Source organism: Camelus bactrianus, chromosome 36, assembly GCF_048773025.1.
Source record: "Camelus bactrianus isolate YW-2024 breed Bactrian camel chromosome 36, ASM4877302v1, whole genome shotgun sequence".
NCBI classification, from domain to species: Eukaryota; Metazoa; Chordata; class Mammalia; order Artiodactyla; family Camelidae; genus Camelus; species Camelus bactrianus.
In genome coordinates, this window is record NC_133574.1 from 8449425 (window position 1) to 8472800 (window position 23376).

The 23376-nt window shown below is 47.4% G+C and overlaps 1 long non-coding RNA gene across 1 annotated transcript; it reads left to right on the plus strand.

Moving 5' to 3' along the window:
- The first annotated feature begins 1525 nt into the window (after positions 1 to 1525).
- On the plus strand, positions 1526 to 21427 carry LOC141576136 (uncharacterized). Its single transcript, XR_012504367.1, has 3 exons — positions 1526 to 1709; positions 3101 to 3351; positions 19783 to 21427. It is a non-coding gene; the product is annotated as an uncharacterized LOC141576136 (long non-coding RNA).
- Positions 21428 to 23376: the final 1949 nt, after the last annotated feature.

The following is a 23376-nucleotide window of genomic DNA, read 5'->3' on the forward strand; positions in this document are numbered from 1 at the left end:
ACCATGAAACGCTGTTCCCAACATGCTACATGCATGAAGGCTTCGACAAACATTCAGTTCTAAGATGTTAGCATGTGGAGAGCCGCTCTTTCATTCAGCATAAAAGGCATGGTTACACCCAGGAAGATTTACTCAGATTTCTCAGCTGGTTCCTTCACCCAGATTCAAAATAAAGGCATTTTGTGCTGGGAAAGCCTGTTGGAGCGTGTTCAGAGCTGTTTTGGGCTCTGTCCCAGCTGGAGGGTGCAAACCCCAACCTCCAGAAAGAGGGACCAGGACCCCACCGGCCAGGTGGTGTTGCATTTGCTGGGGAACAGTGATCTTTGGGTTATATATTTTGCAGCTCTCTCTAAAACCTCTTTTGACTTAAGTTTGCATCCTAGTCACCAGTTTCAGGGCAACAGAAAAAGCATATCCTACGTCCCTTTGCACTGAAATCTTCAGAAAAGAGCAAATATTTGCCCATGAAAATACCAGCTGCTCTTCTAAGGCCCCCTAAATACCCAGCAGTGTGGGTGGTGCACTCTTGATCAGGAACAGGATGAGAGGGACCAGCGGTCTTCCAGCAGGCTTGGCCTGGTGTGGCAGCTGCGCTGTGGGTCCATGGTGGGAGGGCCATGCAGGGAATCCTGTTTGAGGGGCCTCTGTGCACGTCTGCATTATGCTCTGAGGTTTCATACAAGGCTCCAGGCATCCTAACTGGTCAGATACAGCCCCCACCCTATGGCTGGAACCACCAGGACCTCAGTACCTGTAACAGGGACAGTGCCCAGTGTGGGGAGAGGTCATGGGACACTCCGGGGGCAGGGGCAGTGGTGCTGGGGAAGGCAGGGGATGCAGTGAATGGTGGAGGGAGCAGGGTCCCTTGCTTGGGGGTGAGAGTTCTTGGGGAGGCCACAGAGCATGGCACACACCATCCCCACCCCATACGCCAAATTCCTAGGCCCGCCAACACAGGGTCTTCTCTGAACCCTCTCACCGTGGCTCGTCTGTAAGACCGCACCTAACCCGGCATCTGGCACCCCTGCCCTAACTCCCTTCTTGGGACAGATCCCGTCTCCTTGGAAACTGCCCAGCAGCTCGAATTCAAGGCCAGGAGCGGGCCTGGCGGATCTGCACTTCAGGTGCCCTAACTGGCCAGCTGTTTGTGCCTTGGCTCAGTCCTCTATCTTGCCCAACGGAAGCCTGGGTCCACGTCCGGTGCAAGGGGAGGCCGCGGATCCCAGGCTGAGCCACACACGGACAGGTGAGGGTGACCCCGCCCCGCTGCCCCGCCGCCCCGCCGGCCCGCCCACTGGTGGCAGCACCGCCCCAGCCTCCGGTCGGCGCCAACTGCAGGTGAGGACGTCTGCTCGGCCCCGCCCGCCCCGGCCCCGCCCAACTGCCCCATAAGCCCCCCCCAGCCCCCGTCCTGGCCGAGCCCTGGCTCCCATTGGCTCCGCAATTTCTGCCCTCTCACGTCTAGCCTCGGGAGGACACAGACGCAAGCGCTAGGGGAGGGCCCCGCGGCGTTGCCATGGCTACATGCGCCGCGCTCTGCGCGGGCCGGTGTGCGCTTCTGGGGCGGGCAGCGGGATCCGGAAGTGTGCAGCTGCCCGGGACCATGGCGGTGCTTGCTGCTGGGGCTGGCGGCTTGCTCGCCTGGGCGACTAGTTCTGGCCTGGTCAGTCGGCGGCCGACATCCTGTCTGGGGCGGGGTCCCACAGACGGTAAACGTACGGCCGCGCCGTTGGCGGGGCCAGTGGACATGGACCGGGGTGGGATCCGGGTTGGTGTGGCTGCCGGGGAGGAGCTGTGGTGCCGGGGAGCGGGTTGGGGCGGGGAGGACAGGGCTGGGGTACAGCCTAGGGCTTTCCTCCCCCTCGGGCACTGGGGCTGGGACCGCGAGTCCGGGTAGCCCTGCTTGGCCGTGGCCTCCAAGAACCCCAAGGAAAGGCAGGCGGAGGACCTGTCTTTTATGAAGCGGGGCCTTATCCGGGTTTTGAAGAGCCCCAGAATCAGATGTTGGAATGCGGTGGTTTATCAGCCTTGTTTATCTGCAGGGAAATTTCAGTTCCATCCAGATGTTGGCTCCTTCAGTAAACCTCAGGAATAAGACAAGGGTCAGTGCCGATTAGCAGTTATCTAGGGCTTGACTCAAAATAGACTGTGCGGGGTGTAGGGATGGTAGATGGGCCTTCCCTCTCAAAGTTGGCAGTCTTCTGGGATTAGAGGCCCCAGTTGAGGATTACATCCTCATCTGCGGTAATGGAGGTTGTGGGAAACATTAACACAGAGAAGGGAGGAGTGTGGCTGCGGTAACTCATTAAAGAAGCCAGGACCCTTGCCTGGCTCTTGTGTAGGAGAGTCTCGCCTAGGGTAGGGCAGCAGTTATCAAAGTGTGTCTGAGGCCCCTGAGATGCAAGACTATTTTCGTAGAAATGCCGGTATGTCACCTGCCTTTTGCACACTCTTGCACTCCCGAGTTTCCTGTGGGGATTTCCAGGGAAAACCTGGTCTGTGATATCACAAAACAGGGAATGTAGAGGCAGATAGAATTCAGCTCTCACCAGTCCAAAAGAGATTTGCAGAAATTAAAATTACTGCTATTTTTCTCATTAATAATTTTTGTTTAGAAAAATATACTTATTTTTTGCTTAAGAGTATTAATGGTAACATGTAGTAGGTTGTTATTATTTTTAAGTGAACTCATAAGCATTTTTTAAAGTTCTTATTTAAATTCTAACACAGGAACTATTGATAGATTTAACCCACATAAACAGCAGCCTTTCGGAGTCCTCAGTAATTAAGAGGGTACAGGGGTCTGTAGGCCAAGAAGCTTGAGAGCCCCTGGAGAACAGGTGCTCAGGTACTAGTCAGGTGCTTAGCGTTGTTAGACAGATGCCAAGATGTCTTCTGCATGTGCTCCCGGACTCGAAGTAATTGGTCACATGGAGACGGGTGGGCAGTGCCTCCACTATACAAACCAGAAGCTGGTGAACGTGTCTTGAGTCTAGACCATGTGCTGTGCAGGGATTCCCATTGAATCTGTTCTATCTAAGCCGGGATTCATGTGCAGAGGCCTGGCCCTGAAGACCCGCTCTCCTTTGCTCCCTGCCAGGTACCTTCTGTGTGACGTCAACCCTCCAGAGGGCTTCAGCCTCCGTAGGAGCGTCTGTATCCACATCGCCTTCCTCCTGAAGACCCTGCTGAAAATGGAGGAGTCGGTGCTGGTGATACCCCCTTGGGGCCGCCTCTACCATTGACAGAGCCTGGACATCCACCAGGTCCGGATCCCCTGGTCTGACTTTTTTGATCTCTCAAGTCTCAACAGAAACATCCCTGACACTGAGTACGAACAGTTCATTGCAGGTGAGATGGTGATCATTTAACTGGGGCCAGACGGTTGTTGTTCTGGTTCCGATGTGAACATCGGGCCGTCTTGCTTCGGGCTTGTCAGTCTGCTAAGGGGTCCTGCTCATGTTTCCCACACTGCAGGTGAATTTGGTCTTTCCATAGTTTTTCTCAGGAAATAGATCTGAAGTGTATGAGCTCTGTGTTCCCTCCCCTCTGAAAATCCTGGCCTCCTGGTAAGATGGAGCGGTGACAAGAAGGCCACTGCCACACAGGCCTTGTCCCAGGAGGACTCGCTCCCTGGGCAGTAAGGGCCATTCTTAGCTGAAGGAAAACACTATGTGAGGGTGTAGCATGGGCCACGTGCTGGAGAAGGTATGTAACCTCTCATTCAGTATAATTTGGTCCTGCTCAAGCTTCCCATTTTACTTTCTGTAAGAGGTAAGAGTTGAAGATTTTCTTTGAATAAAGGTATTTAGAGCTTATCTTTTTTTTAATTGAAATGTGGTTGATTTACAATGTTTTGTTAGTTTCAGATATACAGCTGTTTTGTTAGTTTCAGGTATACAGCATAGTGATTCAGTTGCACATATACATAGTCTATTCTTTTTCAGGTTCTTTTCCATTATAGGTTGCAAGATACTGAATATATTCCCCTGTGTTCTGCAGTGAATCTTTGTTGTTTATCTATTTTACATATAGTAGTTTGTAATTGTTAATCCTAAACTCCTAATTTAGCTAAGTCTGTGAGTGTGTTTTTGTTTTGTAAATAAGTTCATTTGTATCATTTTTAAAAATTCCACATACAAGTGATATCATATGATACTTGTCTTTCTCTGTCTGAGTTATTTCACTTTAGTGTGATAATCTCCAGGTCCATCCATGTTGATGTAAATGGCATTATTTCCTTCTTTGTTATGACTGAGTAATATTCTTCTATATCTAAATACTACATCTTTATCCAGTCATCTGTCAGTGGGTGTTTAGTTTGCTTCTATGTCTTGGCCATTGTAAACATTGCTGCTGTGAACATTGGGGTGCAGGTATCTTTTGGAATTAAGGTTCCTTCTGGATATATGCCCAGGAATGGGATTGCTGGATCAAATGATAAGTCTTTTTTTAGTCTTTTGAGGACTCTCCATACTGTTTTCCACAGTGGCTGCACCAAACTACATTCCCACCAACAATGTAGGAGGGTTCCCTTTTCTCCACAGCCTCTCCAGCATTTGTGGTTTGTGGATGTTTGAATGGTGGCCATTCTGACTAGTGTGAGATGATAACTTATTGTAGTTTTGATTTGCATTTCTCTGATAATTAGCAATATTGAACCTTTTTTTCATATTCCTATTGGTCATTTGTATATCTTCATTGGAGAATTGCTTGTTTAGTTGTTCTGCCCATTTTTGGATTGGGTTGTTTATTTTTTTTTCTTATTAAGTTGTATAAACTATTTATATAGTCTAGAATTTAAGCCATGCTCAGTCTCATCTTTTGCAAAAGTTTTCTTCCATTCCATAGGTTGTCTTTTTGTTTTGCTTATGGTTTCTGTTGCTGTGAAAAAGCTGATAAGTGTAATCAGGTACCATTTGTTTATTTTGTATTTTATTTCTGTTGCTTGGGTGGATTGCCCTAGGAAAACATTGCTTAGATATATATCAAATAATATTTTGCCTATGTTTTCTTCTGAGAGGTTTATAGCGTCTTGTCTAATGTTTAAGTCTTTAAGCCATTTTGAGTTTGTTTCTTTTTTTTTTTTTTTTTTGCGACTCTATTGTATGCTTTCGATTTGTGGTTATCTTTTTTTTCAGGTATATCAATCCATTACTATATCTATTTCCTTTAGACTGATAATCACGTAGGCTCAAACACATGCTAAGAATAATGAGAAAAAAAAAAGAAAGAAAGAGAAAAAAATCTATCTTTTCTTGCTACCGTCTTCCATTACCACCTTTTTGTATTTTGATGTACTTTTTCTTTTTTACATCTTCATGTTTATTGTCTTGTAACTCGTTATTGCATTTCCAACTATGGTTTCCCGTTTGTATAGCATCCTGCTTCCTTTCTGTTTAGAGTAGAACCTTTTAATGTCTCTGTTTGGTTCAATAATGCTGAATTATCTCCCCCCCCTGCGTCTCTGAATCCTCAGTCCAGGGAAGCCAAACCATCCTTGCCTTCATCGGTTCTGGGAAAGCAACCTTCAGAGTGGGAAAGAAAACATTGAAAAATAATATTCTGTGTGTTGCTTTCTACCCTTGCCCAGAGAGTGAGAATCACCTCTGAAGGCAGAAGAAGAAAGTTGGAGGTGCGGGGCACAAAGTCTTTTGTCCTTTTGCTACTGAAAAAATGATTGCTTTTGTAATTAGTGATGATGCCCTTTAAATTGGTGAGATCGAGATTCTACAGCTTCAGCGCCTGTGAATAACCAGCCGGGAGAAAGCTCTCCAGGGCCCCTGCAGTGGGAAAGGCAGCCCCTCTGAGCACCTGTTGTTCTGTATTCTTCCTGACTCCACATGGGTTTGCTAGGCACCGTGCAGGACGATGCAGTTACCCGAGGTGGAGGACGGGGAGACCCCTGCTGGGTGGAGAGCCACAGGAGCCCACATTTGAAGGACAAAGTGAAGAGTAGTGGGGCGGGCATAGGAGTAGAGGATGGTTGAGACCCAGGATGGTGTCCTGGAGTCCAGCAGGCGAGGCTGGCGGGGCAGATGGGGCCCTGGGACTTGGGCAGTCCTTGAGGGATCTGAAGCAAAGATATGAACCAAGAGACTGGATTCGTGTGGGGGTACAGTGCCCCCTGGAGGCCGCGGGGCAGTGCAGCAAGCCCAGGAGGAGTGGGCAGTTCCCCAGAGTTGGGTTGACAGGTCACAACCAATTCACTGGGGACTGAGAGGTACCGAGATATTGTTAACTTTTTGTCCCTCTTCCTGGAAAAAAGCTGCTTCCTTTTGAATAGCCTGTGTCGTTAGTGAGAATTAAAGTCATGAAGCAACATTTCCTCAAAAGTCATCCATTGTGTAGTTGTTAATAAGGGTCAAATGCAGACTTGAATAGACTAAATCAAACATTCATCATCAGATTTTAGAATCCTTTAAAATAAAAATTCTTGCTGTCTTTGTTCTTCATTTCAGGGTTCACTTGGTGATAATAATAGTAACCAAAGCAACAGCAAACCCTTACAGAACTCTGTCGTGCTGTTCCAGGAACTCTGTGTTCACGACAACCCAATGAGGTGGCACTTTACAGGAAGGACAGTCATTAATCACACAGCTAGTAAGTGGCAGAGCTGGGACTTGAACCCAAGCTGTCTGCCCCAGAGCCCCCTCTCAGGCCCTTCACTGCAGCTCATCACTTGGCATGCCCCACACAGGCCAGCATTAAGGAGCAGCGTGACCTTGGCCAAGGCTGCTTCACTGCTTGGTCTCTGTTTCCTCATCTGTAGAATGGAGGTTTGGGCAGTGAACTCTGTGAGCTCAGTGGTCACTTCCTCCAGCTCTGCTATTCTACTGTTTTAAGTTAATTTAGTAAGTATCTGAGCCTCTGAATGGGCCACGCTGGCGCTTTGCTAGGACCTGGGTTACGGAGAAAAGTAAGATCAGCCTGCTTCTCCAAGGAGCCTGTCTCCCTCCATGGGAAGCAGCTGCGAGGCCCAGGCTCCCTCGCTGGCGGTCGGGGGCTGGGCAGGGAAGTATGATAGAAGATGGAGGCAGAGCCCCTCCGAGAACAGTGTTGGCCACACAGCTCTCAGGAACAGGAGCGTCTGTCGAGGCTGCTGAAAGGGGGGTCCTCATGAGGCCAGTAGCCCCCCCAAACTAAGCCCTCAGGACAGAGATCCAGCCATCCCTGCAGTGTCACCATAGAGCCGGTCCATCCTCATCACTGTGCCTCTGTGCTCCTTTGTCCTGGGGCCTCTCTTCCCACTACACCCAGAAGACTCTTCTCCCTCTATTCTCTGAGTGTCCCCTCACTTCACCCGTGGTCCTTGTTTCCTGGGCCACCATCTCTGTAGTTGACACTTTTCCCCCTCACAACCCCCGTTTGATCAGGAGCCTGGGTTGGCCTCCTTGTGCTCACTTTCCCCCTTCAGATGATTGCTCCTCCCCTCGTGGGAGCACCTGGAAAACCCAGATCCATTCCTAGCAGTGCCTGCCCCCCTGGCTTCCCTGCTCATCTGCCTCAGTCAGGAGCACCTGGACCACCAGCTCTGTATTGCCTCGCCTCCTACCATCAAGACTTCAAAGTTCATTCTCCCTCCACCAGCATGTTCATTTTAGGGTCTTCTTCACCGTCAGCCTGAGCCAGCCATCCCCCATTCACCCTACCCACGGGCTCATACCCGGGCGTGTCTCCACCCCAGGTCCAGCCTCTCCCCTTTAAGTGCCCTCCTCTAGCCGTCCAGCTGCTTCTCCACCAGCCTCCCTGGCCCCCCTTCACCCTCACTGGGGCATCATGCGCTGACTCCTCTGCTTTCCTGCCTGTCCACGTTCCTCTTACTTCCACTTCCCCACCTTCCAGCTCTGCATCCACAGTCAGCACTCTCTTTATGACAGACAAAACCCCCTTGAGCCTTGACCTTTTCAGTTCCTCACCAGGCCGACTTCCATCTCGGTTCACCCAGCTCTACTTGTTCTGAGCCTGCAGGCAGCAGGCTCTCCCAGCACAGGTTTCTAAGACTACAAATCAATGCCCACCATGTTGCCACTGCCAGGCAATCCTCCAGGATTTCTCTAGTGAGCACATTTCCCCACTTACCACTCAGTGGTGTCAACATTCTCTGCTCTCTGCACACCTCTAACCTTCCCTCTGTCTCTTCCCTGACTCCCAGCAGATGGCCTTGCCTCCTGCTTCAGAGAGAATGGCATGTCACTGGAAAGGAACTCGCTCACCTGCAGCAAACCTGCTCACCTCACCTTTTATCTGTCCCTCTCCCACCTGGACTCTAGCTGTAGTTGTTCTTAATTCAGTGAGTTTAGTTGACATATATACACAGTTAAAAGCATAGCACACTATTGGCTACATTCTAGGGCTTACTTTTTCAATTTAACATGGAGTGTGTGATTCACCCACTTCATTGCATGTACCTGCAGTTCACTTGTTTTAACTGATCTTAAATGTTGTGTATGTGAAAGTAACACAAGGCAAGGGGAAGCCAGGACTCGGGATGCTGGTTACTTCCTGTGAGAAGAGGCCAAGAGCAGGATAAGACACAGTATGTCACTGTCAATAGTCCTGTTATGATGTTGAGTGATAGGTTCACAACTGTTTCTTATAATATTAAGTTTAATACATTAATATTTCTGACAGGCACCTAAGGTGAGAATATGTCATGAACCAAGACATACAATGGGCAATATTACATCATTATTGTTATGTAATCTTGTTATAAAATATATTAATCATAATCCTACATTGTTATGTGTTATATATTATATAGATGCATGAATTATATATAATGTATATAAATACCTACATATATATTATATACTATCTGATAATAAATAAACAGAACATAATATGCTAGTATATATTACTATTATGTATTATTTAATAAATAATAACATACTATATCCTGTTATATGACATGGCACCTAATCTTTAATCAAATAAAAATATGCCACTATATGAAATGGTAATTAATAAAATTAAATGAAAAAGCCCGCAGCTTTTAACACCAACACCGCTACAGCTGTCACTGTCTTTTCTCTTCCCTTTCATGGCCGAGGTCCTCACAGTGCTATCTGTTCCCCCTTTCATCTCCTTGTCCTGAACCTTCCTCCTCCTCCCATCCGATGCTGCCTTCTGCCCTGTGGTCCCTCTAGTCACCAGCGGCCTCTGGGGCACTGATTTCCGGGGACGGTCTCAGGCTCCAGCTCACCTGCCTGTCCGCCACCTCTGCCACCACTGGTGGGGGCGGGGCAGGGGGCAGAGTGCACCCCTTTTCCTGGAAGAGAACACAGCACAGACTGTGACCAGCAGCAGGTGTGGCCGGGAACTGCAGGACTGGGGGGAGAGCCAGGCTGTCTGCATCCAGACCTGGGGCACTTGGAGTGTGAAGAAGCCCCGTCCTCACTGCCCCTGAAGTGAGGAAAACACCCTCAGGTGAGTTAAAGTGCTTATGACCTAGGTCTGTTGGCTGGAAAGGACAAACGGGCCCCTAAGGGGAGGGCAGTTGATGTTCCAGGCCCCACCAAGGCCCTAAGGGCTGGCGGGGAACCAGGCTGGACGCTCCACTGGACCCGGTGCCCCCACGGAGCTGGGGCCTTCGGGAACAAGCAGAAAGCCCTCTGTCTCTGGGGGGAATGGGGCAGTGTGGGAGCATCCCTGCAGCGAGTCAAGTGACGTCAGGGCCTGTGGGATCCGTTTGTATGGCCACATCGAGCCACAGCAGGAGTGGATTCCTGTCACTCCAGGTGCCATCGGGTCTGAGTGACAGGCTTCAGACCTAATCCCCTGGGGCGCTATGACAGTTATAGACATAGGAGGCTTGGGGAGGCCTCAAGAGGGCGGTACTGGCCTTCCTGCCAAAACGATTACACAAAGATCAATCAATCGATGGGAAGAAAATAAGAAGCATGGTCACATCTGGACCCGAAGCTTAGACGTGGTATATGGGTGACATTTATCGACAATCCAGCGAGGTTCTGGTCAGAGCTAGAGGCCAGGAGAGCAACATGGGAGTGGCACTAAGGAGCATCGTGGTGCAGAGTCTAGACTGGGGGTCTGCAGGCTCCCCCCAGGAGGAGACTTAGTGTTTGGGAGGTGGCTAACGTGCCTGCTTCGTGTCACCAGCAAGTGATGCCACCTGCGGAAAATCAGCTATAATCCTGAGCTTGGTCAGCCCTGGGTGATGTGATAAAGACCCCTACAAGAGGGAGCGCCAGACGAATAGTGAAAGAACAAACAGGCTAATGAGTTTCTTGCCTGTGTTTATCGTGCTTTTGTAGCCAAGAATGAGGAGAGAGTTGAATATCTCACCATGAAGATTTTAACAACTTAAGAGGGTTCCAGGTCTCACTGCATTTCAGTGTCACCCATAGGAATTCAGGAGGTGTTTAGACCCAGTGGAGACTAACGGCCTGTTGGTTCCTCATCAACCTGGCAAACCCACCAGCCCTCTATGGCCAGACCTTGGCAAGTGCCTTCCCTTGTTCTAACAAAACCCTTTCCACCCACGCCTGTGGTATGCTTTTATTTTTTTTTTTAATTAATGGGAATGAAGATACCTTACATCCTCCTCAGACCGTTCCTTAGGGCTTCTGCCCTTAGACCCTGGCAAGGGGGCCCGCTGCCTTGAGTCCTGCACTACAGAGGGTCCCTATGGCCCTGACACTTCCTCTGGCCATGCCCTCCATGGGGTGGAGTTAGCAGGGCCAAGGGGACATGGTCATTGGCTCCATCCCGTGCTCTAGAAACCCAGGACCCCAAATGCCCTGTCTCAGCAGCCCCTGACCCATTTCTAGTGCCTGCACCGGCTCTCCCCGGAGTTCAGATTCCTAGGACTCACAGAGAGGCCAAAGGGCAGCTGTTTGCATGGAGGGTACGAGCAGAGCCCGGACGTAAGGTCTGAGTGTCCCCCTGTGCACATCCAAGGCCCCTTGTGGCAAGGGATGGACCCAGCATTGGGAAGAAAAGGATCAGGCTAGTGATCAGAGTCTGGGGATCAGCTCTCCCCACACGCTCACTTTCTTTGCAGGACTCCCCTGTGTCTGGGAATTCTAAATTTGAACCTGGCCTTCCCCCTTGTAATGAATGTATATTTGTAAAGGCAGGAGTTTAGAACCTACTGCACTAAACATGTTTACATGTATAGGATGTGAGCTCCCAGGTATGCTCTGGCCCCGCACTTCCAAAGGTCCAGAGCAGTTATGTTGGCTCTACTGAGACTGTAAGTGGTAAAGATCATCTCCAGAGAGGAGGGACTCCAGCTTCACGCCCCAAAGTCAGGATCTTCTGAGTGGGTAAAACAATGGACACTGTGACCCTCAATTGTAAATTGATTTAGAATAACGCCAAAGTGTGTAAGATGTGTGTGTGCACATGCGCACACCTGGGGACGTGTGTGGTACATGACTGTGTGTGTGTGTGCGTGCGCGCATGCCTGGGGATGTATGTGGTTCTGAATGTTATGTATGTGTGTGGGCCTGAGGACGTGTGTGGTTGTGTGTATGTTATGGGTGTGTGTGTGTGTGTTAATTGAATCCATGTGTGTGTGCCCGTGGGGATGTATGTGGAGCAGAGCCAGTGTGTCTGCAAGTGTGTTTGTGTGTACATGCATGTATTAGTTTTAATAGTAGAAGCTGTCCTTTAGAATTCTGAAGTAGTAAAAATTGTATGATGTCCTTTGCTGTATAATTCAAAATTAAAATAATCTTCAATCACCAGAAATTTAATCCCCCTCAGATTCTGATTTTTTTTTCCATATTATGTCTTAATTTTACTGATGAGGAAACTGTAGCTTAGAGATGTTAACTGACTCAGCCAGGGGCATGGAGCTCACGAGCCCAGGACCAGGACGCAGTCCAAGCAGTGCTGCTCCAGAGGCCTGGAGCCCTGCTCAAGATCATGCGTGGCCTCTTGGCGGGGGAACAGATTCTGATGGTCTCTGGCCAGCGTGCAGACTGCCCAAGCCGGGGACTCGGGAAGCCGGGCGGAGAGTACCAGACAGCAGACAAGAGTGAAGGGCTGCTCAGAAGTCAGATAGGTTCCTAGGTCTTGGATGAGGAAGGAGTCTCACTGCTCATCCTTGATCCCTTTGCTGGTGGCTAAAAGGGACCAAGGCCCACAAGAGCACTTCTGGGAGCTGCCTGCCAAAAACCTGGAAAAGGACTACTCAGGACTGGCTCTGCAGTAGGAGCAGAGGAAGGAAATGTCACCTCCTGGTGGACATCATTGGTGATGGCAGTAGGAGGGCTAGCAGCCTTGGTATAGAGGTGGCAGGACAAGGTCCTAGTGGATGATCGTTTTCACGTGTCTTAAAAATCATTGCTTCATATATTTTATCCATTTTGTGGTTTACTGTAGGGTGGTAAATATGGTCAGTGTTACTCCATATTACCTGGATTAATTAATTTTTTATTGTTAATTTTCTCTTCAGTGATTTGGAAGCTATATTACCTCTTAATGAAAATTCTCTCTAAATTTTTATAAATCATCTCTTCTAAGTTCGTAACTTTATATGCAATTGGAACATTATTCCTATAAGAGTCTCAAAAATGAAATAATCAATTAGATCCTGTTCCTCAATAATGAAAATTTTAGCATATTTTACCTCTCTGCTGTTCCAAATTGTGTGTGTGTGTGTGTTTGTGTGCTCCAGTTGTTACTTTTTAGACAGTTGCTTTAAGTTTGTTACATTAACAAAGAAAATATAGGTATAAACATCTTGGATTTCATTGCTCACTACCACTATTTAATCCCATATCTTTCCCACTTCTGAGTTATTTACTTATCGGGATTTCCCAATCAACTAGACACATGATTGGCTAATTTTTTTCTAGTGGTGGACTTGGAACACTTACATATCCATATGCAGATTTATGTTCTCCTCATCAACAACTCTCAGTGTGTTGTTCATAGCCCAAACCTTATTTTAAATTAAGGCATTGTTTTTCATCACCAAAAAAAAAAAAAAAAAAAATCTTAACTTAATGTGCTGTCTTTTTATGGCTGGCTAGTCTTGTATGCTGAATGGATATTAATAGAGATTTCCTTAACCTTCCTCCTTCTTTTTGCCATAACTCGAATTCATTGAGAAGCATGTTTTTACCATTTCTCAGATGGGCTTCCACTTTGACTTCGGCTTTAAACCATCACCCCACTCTTTTTCTCCGTGCTTATTCCTGAAAAATTGAGCTCTCTATCGGATTAAAGGTGGTTCCGTCAAAGATGTTTGGCTCCCTATAAAGGTCCAAAGGAAGAGAAAAGGAAAGATTCCTGTTTCTGGTAGTTACATTTTGTCAGGTTAGAGATCTAGTTATCCGTGTGGCTGCGGTGGAATCTGCAATATCTTGGCTCAGAGTTTCCTTTTTCTGGCTTACTAGGGGAGCCGCATTAGCTGGGGTCATGGCGCTCTGGCCGTTGTCAGGATCCCGGGGCTGAGGCAGCCCCTCTCCCTCCTTGTTATTTTGATCTTGCAAACTGGGTCCCAGCTATGTGAACCCTGTGCCTGGCGGCCAGGATTGCCCCCCACGCGACGTGTCCCCAGTTCCTCGGCGACCCTCACTGCTATCAGCTAGTTCCAGTAAGGGTACGAGCTGGCTTCCACTGCGGTCCTTCCTCCTTCCTCTCCAGGCAGGCCCTCCTTTCCCACTAGTTGGCCCTAAGCCTTCTCTCCTGTGCTACATACGCTGACGGAATTCCTCAGGGTTTCCAGCAGGTAGATGGGGCTCTTCTATGTTTGGACCCCTTCAGTGCTTTCAGCGGAAATTTAGGAGGTGGGAAGTAGGAGCTTGGGGGTTCTCCGTATTTAGGGGCTCCCTATCCAGCAGATTCAACTAACTGTGGATTGAAAATATTCGGGAAAAAACAGAAAGTTTCAAAAAGCAACACTTGAATTTGCCATACACTGGCAACTACTTACATAGCATTCATGTTGTATTAGATACCATAAGTAATCCAGAGATAATTTAAAGTACACAGGAGGACACAGCAAAAAAGAAAGTGACAACAAATATATGTGTATATTCATGTATAACTGAAAACATGTGCTGTATGCTGGAATTTGATACAACGTTGTAAAATGACTATATCTCAGTAAAAAAGTTTCTATATATAAAAAAAGTAGAAGGGAGGATGTACATGAGTTCCATGCAAGTTCTGTGTCATTTTATACAAGAGGCGTCAGCATCCATGGATGTTGACGTCTGTGGGGAGTCCTAGAACCAGTGCCCCATGGTTAACAAGGGATGACTGGAGGTCCAGGCTCCTTATCCCAGCCTGTCATGTCCCCACGTTGTCTGAATCCTACCTGTACCACACTTCCCTTGTCACTCTCCTCCAGCCGGCAGACTGCCCTCTGATTCTTGAACATGCCACACTCACTGTGCTTCATGTCCGGCCCCTAGAAATACCCGTTACTTTCTGAGCATGGCTCTGCTTTCACAAAATGGGCTGCATTGTCACTAGAGAAGACAGTGTGGAGGTTCCTTTAAAAAGTGAAAATGGACTTAACTCATGATCCAGCCTTCCCACTCCTGGGCATATATCAGAAGAAAACTCTAATTCAAAAAGTCACATTCACCTCAATGCTTACAGCAGCACCATTTATAAAAGCCAGGACATGGCAACAACCCAAATGTCCATCGACAGCTGACTGGATAAAGAAGTAATAGTATATTTATACAATGGAATACTACTCAGCCATGAATAAAAACAAAATAATGTCATTTGCAGCAACATCGATGGATGTAGAGATAGTCATTCTAAGTGAAGTAAGCCAGAAAAAGAGAAAAATGCCATATGATATCACTTCTATGTGGAATCTAAAAAAAGGCACAAATAAACTTAACTACAAAGGAGAAACAGACCCACAGACATACAGAAACAAACTTATGGTTACCAGGGAGAGAAGGGGATGGGAAGGGATAAATATGGGTATTCGAATAGTGCCCCTCTTGGGGAGTGATGGAAATGTTAGCTATCTTGATAGTGGTGATGGTTTTCTGGGTGTAGACATTTATCAAATTCATCAAATAGTACATGTGAAATATGTGTAATTTACTGTACAGGAATCATACCACAATAAAGGTGCCTGTAAAAAAACCAGAAAAGTTTGGCGGCATTGTGTCCTGCGTCTTTATGTGTCTTCAGTGAGTGGGTCTTCAAGTGTCTGGTCTGCCATATTTTCTGAACCAGAAGTGCCCTGCTTCCCTTTTCTTTGGTAAACTGTCAGTGGGTTGCATTTATTCCCGTGGCTTCAACTGCTCTCTGTCCACTGATTAACTGTCAAATCTTTTCCAGCAAGGACATCTCATTTCAGTCCCAGAAATATACTTATAATTGACAAGTAGACATTCCCAATTGATTAGCCCATAAAAATCTCAAGCTCTGTATGTTTGAATTTACACTCGCTCAGATCTAGGTTTACTTCTTCAAACAATGGCATCACTATCCCATCTGTTTTCCGTGACATACATCTGGGAGTTTTTCTTTACTTTTCCACTCCCTCACCCCCGTCAGTACTACAATTCTATAACTTAATATCCCCCAACTAAGTCCCTGCCCCTCACTCCCCACTGCATTAATTCACACCAATTGCTAGTCTCCCCAGTGCTGTTATTTAGAGTGAACAATCCACTTTGCTCACTTTTAATGACTAATCTGTGTAACTCTCCTCCTTAAAACCCCAAAGAATTCCCTGCTACTTATGTGAGGAAGTCTACACTTCCTGATTTAACGTCACACCTTCTCATCACCTAGTTGCTGCTTTTTTCAGCCTCAGCTTCCGTTAGTTCCCCACAGCCTCTAGCCTCACTGACCTTCCTTCCCTAAGTGCCAAGTGCTCTTAGACACGACCAGGCATCTGCATGAGACATGCAAGCTGCCGAGAATCCCGTGCCCAGCACGCACTCTCCTGGTCTAGAGATTTGCTGGAATCCTTCAGATGTCAGTGCAGAAAGCATTTCCTCTCTGACACCTTCCCTACCTTCCAGAACCCTGCCCCAGGCAGTGCAAGAGCCCCTCTGAACATACAGTATACATGATGCCAAGGGCCTCTTACCACATTGTTTTGAAAACCTATTTAAATTTGTCTCTTCCACGACACACTGTGATCTCCTTGAGGGATGGGGGGCTGTCTGGTATTTGTCTAGACAGCTAATGTCTGGCACAGACCCCGGGCCATCGGAAACAGTCTGCTGACTCATCAAGAATTGTCATCTTTGTGACGTAAGATAGACTACATGATCTCTGATCTTACACCATCCAGCAAGGGTCCAAATAATTTCACATAGAACTACACAGGCAAAATATGTGTATTCTTTTCCTCTTTGTGAGCCCGAGATCATAGGCATCCTGGAACGGAGGTGTCACTCTAAGCTGTCTGTCCCCTAGGCTGGCATGACCAGTTTCAACATATTTTTTAGAAGTTGTAGGGATACGTGTACATCACCCCGTATTACAGCAAATGGTGCTTCAGCCTGAACAAGTTTAATGTCCATATAAAAATCAGAAATCTTCCAAACTGAAGCCTGAAGAAACATTTCCTGTCTCTCCTTCCAGTCTGTCTTCCATCTGCATCCCACATCCCCACTGCTCATCTGCGTCAGGCCACATTCTTCCTAGAAACATTGTCGGTGGGACACTTGGATGAGAACTAATTACAGCAGTCATGAAAATGGCCCAATGAACATAGGCTCTGCACAACAAGGATGTTTTGACGGGAGACCTCAGCCGTGGCCTGCAGGGTCTGTTCACGTGTTCTGCCTGGCTTCCCTGCAGACGTTCTGCAGAAAATCAACCCTGCAGTTAAAGTCATAGAAGGCCCAAGAAATCCAGAAAAATAGAGTGAGATTCATGTCCTTGGGAATATTTTTGAAAACCACCCACTAATAGGAAGAAGAGCTTTAAGAGGTTCGTTTCAGAGCAGATGATGTCCAACTGCAGGTGGGTCAGTTTTGTCATCGTTGCTTGCTAGTTGGTTTTCTGCTGCTTCTTACACGCTGCTGTTTAGAGAAGTGGCCTGAGTCGGCCCTCAGAGCAGAAAGGTGAGCTGGGCCTGGTGACAGCAAAGCTCCTCTGCTGTGTAGTGACCTGCTGAGAAGGAAGGGATGGCCCAGGGCTTCCTCTGACTCTCTCCCTCAGTTATAAACTCTATGAAGGGAAAATGGAACAAAAAATCTTAATTCAATATGGTATTGTCAAAGTATAAATATAATTTTCTTTGGAGGGGATGGTATAGTTCAAGGGGTAGAGTACGTGCTGGGTTCAATTCGCAGTACCTCAATGTAAAAAAATAATAAGAAAAAGTCTTTAAAATAAAAGAAAAATAACAAATAAGAAAAGAGTTCTCAAACAACCCAAGTTTAAAAAGAAAAAATATCTTTTAAAAATAGTAGTCAGCTCGGTCTTTTGCTAGATTAGGAGTTTGGGATTAACAGATACACACTACTATGTATAAAATAAATAACCAACTCCCAGGTCCTTAATAACCTAGTTCAACCTGAATCCTTTCTCTTTTTTCCCCTAAGCAACCCGTGGAAGCATCTGAAATTCTCATCTTATAAAAGAATTCATTTAAAGGCAGTTTGAAAGTTACTGGTTAAAAGAGGTATTTGTGGTTCCATGAATATGGGTCTAGTAAGAAAGACAGACAATAAACTAGTAAGCAAATAAATGTATGACGTACTGCAAGGGACTAATAATTGCCACAAAGAAACATAGAGCATATTAGGAGAGAAAATGATTGAATAGGAAATATGTGCATGCAATTTTAAATAATGTGGTCAGATAAGTCCTCTCTGAGGGTAAAATAATTTGAACAAAGTCCTGAATGAAGCAAAAGAATAAGCCACGTAGGTAACTGACAAGAAAAGCCTCCCAGACCAGGAGAAGTGTAAGTACGAGACTTGGAGTTACAAACACCGCTGTCCTGGTGGGGACCATCTGGGCGGTGAAGATGGGCTGGAGCAGAACGGTGAGAACTGAGGCTGCAGAGACGGGTGAGGGACCGCATCACACAGGGCCTTGGTAGGGACTCTGGATATCCTTCTGAATACAATGGAAAGTCATGAGATTATTTTGCAAAGCAGAACAACTTGATCCAATTCATACTTTAATCAGAACATTGTGGGTAATATATGGGGAATAAGCAATGGAAGCAGGGCAAGGTAAGCTGATGGGAAGCCAGTGGGAAGAGTCTTGCTGACCTGGAGAGAGAAACCGAGGTTGGGCTGGGATGATGGCAGGAGACGGGCTGAGAGGGGACACGATTTGACAGTAACGGTCACAGGCCTTAATGCTCGAGTTGGACACAGACACAGAGTGGTTCAGGGTGATTGGTATGTGATATTTGGGGCTGAGCCACAGTTTTTGTGCAGAGACCTGACAGGAGAATAAAGTGGGGACGTTGACGTCGGTAAGAAGGGTTGGTCGGTGTTTAATTCCCCCTAGAGCCGCATCTCTGTTTCTCTGTAGATGAAGTCAGCAGAGCAGGGATGGCTGTTCCTAATTCTGCAGTGAATTGCGTGTCCTTCTCATCGACAAATTCGTGAGGCCGACCTGCCCATCCAATTGCAACATTTTGAAACTGCTTCTTTCTATCCAGGAGGAGATTTCCAACTAAGATGCCAATCAAAAATTCCCCTGTCCAGAGTTAGAGCTGTGTGCCTTTGGGATGATCTCAGAGATGCCTCCACAGAGGCTATGTGTGCTCTCTCTCCCTCAGAGCACACAGTTCCCTTCAGTCTGCTGGGTCTCAGCAGAGAAGATTTCACAAATAGCCCCTCTCAGGCCCTGGGGACCAACCTCCCGCTTGGCCGAGCTCTGAAAATGAGCACAAGTTCCGGGCAAAGGGCCATCTCCAGGGCACCATCTGGCAGATTACATGAGGACAGTGTACAAAAAAGTGGGAGGATTGATGGTATAAATGGATTTTAATTTTTGCTCTGAATCTGATTCTGTCCTTCCGTTTTGTTAAGGAAGTGTTCTTAGGCCAGACATGATTCTCCTTTTTTCTTTCTATTTGATCATCCAAGAGGTTTAGATAGGGTATTTGTTTTAGGGTAAGGATCTTTAAAAAAAAAAAACAAACTTGCAAATAGCGTCTTGTTAGGCATTTGGACAAGTAAATTCTCCCAGCAGTATTGAACCCCCTTGTTCCTCCAGGGGGTCTCCAAAGGTATACATGTTCCAAATCTGACCCAAAACCAATGAGCCTTTTTTTTTAAGCACTTCACCAGGGACAAAAGATGTCACTAAAGAAGGTGAGAAAAGAGGAGGTCCCCAGCATCCAGAGTCCCTCCCAAAGTGCCCACAGAAGTAAAGAGGAGATGAACGAGAGAAATGGTTTATTTATACGCACGCAGGAGCCAACCAGAAAAGTAACTACCATGTTAAATGGTGAAAGTTAAAGGCTTTTTTATCAACCTAACTTAACAGGGCAAAGGGATAGGAGAGAATTGGCTTCCATGACAGGTTTTCTTCTACATCTATTGAATCTCAGGTGTCTTCAGCTTAAAGTGCTTTTGTATTAACCATGGGTTCCATCTGACTTTCCATTCTTCGAAGTTTGTTTTCCTTTTCAAGATTCACTCATGTATTCTGAGCCCCTGGATTTTCCACGTGAATTTTAGATTGATTGTCAATTTCTGCAAAACACCACCTGGGATTTGGGTAGGCATTCTTTGAATCCTTAGATCTATTCGTGGACTATTGTCATCTTAGTAGAATGAAGCCTTCTGCTCCATGAATATGGGATTACTCTCTGTGAATGTAGGTCTTATTTTCTTTCAACAGAATCTCTCATCTACTGTAGTCTTCAGTGTCCAAGTCTGGTACTTCTTCCTCACCTCTATTGGATGCTGACTCAGAAGAGACACGACCTCCTGGAGAACCTCTGCTGCCACGAAGCTGACATGGAACTGCGTCCTGAGAAGACTTTAAATTCTTTTAAAAATAGGATTAATGTACTTTAATTACTCCATAGATGAGTAATGAATGGGTCACATTAAGATAGGATTTTAATCCTTTTAAAATTAGTAGAGTAATACAGAAGCAGTACAAAAAATTGAAATATTGCCTAAAAGAGAAGAGATTTGTAATTTCCACCCACAGAGGTGACTGTCATGAATGATTTGTTGCTTATGTCTTAGTCTCTGTGTTTCTCAGTATGTCTCTCTCCATCTCTGTCTCTCACACACTCACAATCAGATCAATTTACATCTATATTGATTTCACACATATGTGGTAGTGCAGATGGGATCCTGGGTACAGACAGTGGGTCTGCATACTTCCACCCTGAGGCCTCCCTTGACATTGGGTTGAGACCAGACACCCACTTTTCCAACTGCACAGCATTCATTCATCCACATGAACCAGAATGAATGGACCCCATCCCCTATCCATCAACATTAGTGTTGCTTTAATTCCGACTGTTTCAACCAGTGCTGTGATGAACACCCTTGAAAAGGCATCTTTGAATAGGTGTGTAAGGATTTTAGTGGGATGAACTGTAAGGATCAGAACTTCTGGGGAAGAGCTGCGTCTGTGGCCCTTTGATGTGTCCTGCACCCTCTTGTCCTGAAGAGGAGCGTCCCTTCTTTCTTCCCTCCAGGGCATCTGCTGGAGCCTCTGCCTGCTTACATTGTCACCAGGGCTGGTTGTCACCTGACTAAAGACCCGCCAGTGTGATGGTGACCGGTGCTCTCTCTGCAGTGTTTCCATCTGCCTGTGTTTTCACCTGAGAGGTCAAGCATCTCTAACACAAACTGGCCACCTGCATTGCCTCTCATTGGAACTGCCCATGCCTGTTCTGTTTCTGTTTAGAACACTGCGTTTCAAAAGGGTTTTGGACTACAGGGATGGGAATCCTTTCTCCAACCTTGGGTTATGAGGAATGTATTTTCCAGGTTGTGGTTTGTCTTTCAAGCAGGTTTTCTGGGCTTTTGCTAATTTTTTGATTTGTTTGATTTTGTTTCTGCCACAGGAAGAGCTAAGCATCTCCCTTATGTCTTCTGGCTGTGGTGTCACAGGGGGAAGAGCAGTGTCTACCCTGAGATTATGCACAGAGTTACTAAAAGTGCTTCATTTTGTACATCACATCTTTAATCATCCTGGTTATCCCCTTAAAAAAAATAATAAATTGCTGTTTCAAGTGAAAACAAAACAAAACAAAAAAATCACCAGCCCCAGCTGAAAACAAGTGGGCAGGGACAAAAGAAACCTTTTTTAAAGTTTCATTGACAGGGAACACCAAGGAGAGGTAAAGACATGCAGACAGAAAGAGGACTTGTGGTTGTCAGGAGCTGTGTGAGGAGGGAGGGGAGTGCGCGCTCTGGATCCAAGGTTTCACTTTGATGAAAGAAATAGTGTGAAACTAGATAGTAGTGATGGTCGCACAACATTGTGAATGCCCCTAATGCTCCTGAATTGCACAATTTAAAAGGGGAAAAGTCTATATTTTATTAATGAAACTCTAAAAAGAAAAATAAAGCATGCCATAAATGACGTGAAACAAACAAAGGAAACTAAAGAAAACCAAACAAAAACATCTCCAGAGGAAGGGTCTTAAAGTTTGGGAGGGGGAGGGGAGGGGACTGATGGTGGGATTTTGGAGAACATTTTGGAGAAGAAGGTGTGGATGGGTGCAGAGGGGGCTTTGCCCCAGGGCGTGGTGATGCCTGAACTGGTTCTCCGTTGCCCAGCAGTCCAGCTGCAGATGCAAGTTCAGGAATGGCTGCAGGAGCGGCTGGAGGGAGCTCGGGGTCTCCTGCTGGATCCAGATCGTCCTTTTTTTGGTCTCTGACATCTTCCCCTGCCCCTGTATCCTCTGTAACTATTGGATGTGGAGAGAGTTTTAAGTCTTGTGGAAGAGCTCATGCTGTGGGAGAGGAAAAATTTACACAACTGCCTCCTTTTCCATGTGCCTCTTCAAGGACAGAAAACTTCCCAGAGCTTTCTAGACAGCTCCCACCCAGAAAGTGCCCACAGGATGTGTTCTGTGACTGAATTCTTCCAGACAGGTGGTCTGAGGCCATTTTTTGCTCTGGTCCCAACAGTAGCCTCTGGGGACACCTCCTTGTGTGGCCCAGCCCTCGCCCCTCCCTCACCAACACACATGCATCAGCCCTGCCTTCCTGAACTTTGGGCTCTGTTTTGGGGGCTCCTGGTCCTCCACCTGACTTGCAGTGAGGTGGGCACTGTGCTCCATGTCAGAGCCGGGTGTGCTGAGCAACCCATCATGCCCGGGCAGGTACCTGGGGAGATCCCTGGGTGATCTCTGGGTCAGAGGCATGCCCCACTGATTTGTGGGCCATGGTGGAGGGGACCCCACCATATCCAGACCCACCTGGATCCTGCGCTGGCCCTCAGAAGAGTGGCACATCAGCCCTTCACTTGGGGAGGGGGCGTTGGTGTTCTTATTCATCAGCTGCTGTTCAATATGTGGTATCTGGCTCTGCAATGACAGTGACCAGCATCTGACCCGGCCTGGAAGTCTCAGAGCCCTGCCCGGCCAGGAACACTCCTGCTTCTGTCCACTCGACCCTCTGCTGCCAGATCAGACCGAGACCTTGTTCAGCTCAGACACCCGGGAGGGAAAAGACATACCCAGAATGCATGGGCTCCACCTTGGGCAGCAGGACCCTTCCCGGGCTCTCCACATCCCAGCCAGCCAGCTTTGACCTGGTCTGTGGATGTGACCGGTCCCCTAGGCCTCTGACCTGCTCTTGTTTGAGGCAGAAACCCATCCCCAACATGACTGCTCCACCTCCACCAGCCAGGACGGGGCCGTGGGGCTACCTGGGTGGGATCTGAGTGGTGGCCCGGCCTGGGCGGGCCTGCCCTGGGCCTCCCTGTGTTACCTTTGGGTCACTCTGGCCAAAAGTCCAGAGGCGCCTTGGGTGAGACCTAACCCAGCGCCGGCAGCGTTGGTACAGCCCCTCGCTGCGGGCTTTCCGGGGTCTGCGGCCTCAGGATATTGGGATGCAGCAGAACATGCCTCTGTCTCCAATCAAGTGAGCTGAGTAGGGACTTCTCTACAGAGTGGGTGCCTGGTGACTTTGGTTCCATGTTCTGTTGGGCTCTATTGCCAGGGAAGTGAGGTCACTTCCTGGGGTCCACTTATCCAAGCTTCCTCCTGACACAAAGCTCCCCAAGGGCCTTTCTGGGCTGCTGATCTCTCATTTCTCACTCCATGCCATGTCCACACACAGTGACACCAACTCAGCCCCCCTCATAGCCCTGGGGAGGCCTGGATGCAGCAAGTGCTGCAGCTCTGAAGACACAGCTGGGTTCAGACATGGCTCCCCCTACTCAGCAGTGCTATCACCATGGAAAAGCCACGTGCCTCTCAGGGTCTCCCCAATCTCCCATCAGCACAGTGGGGATCAT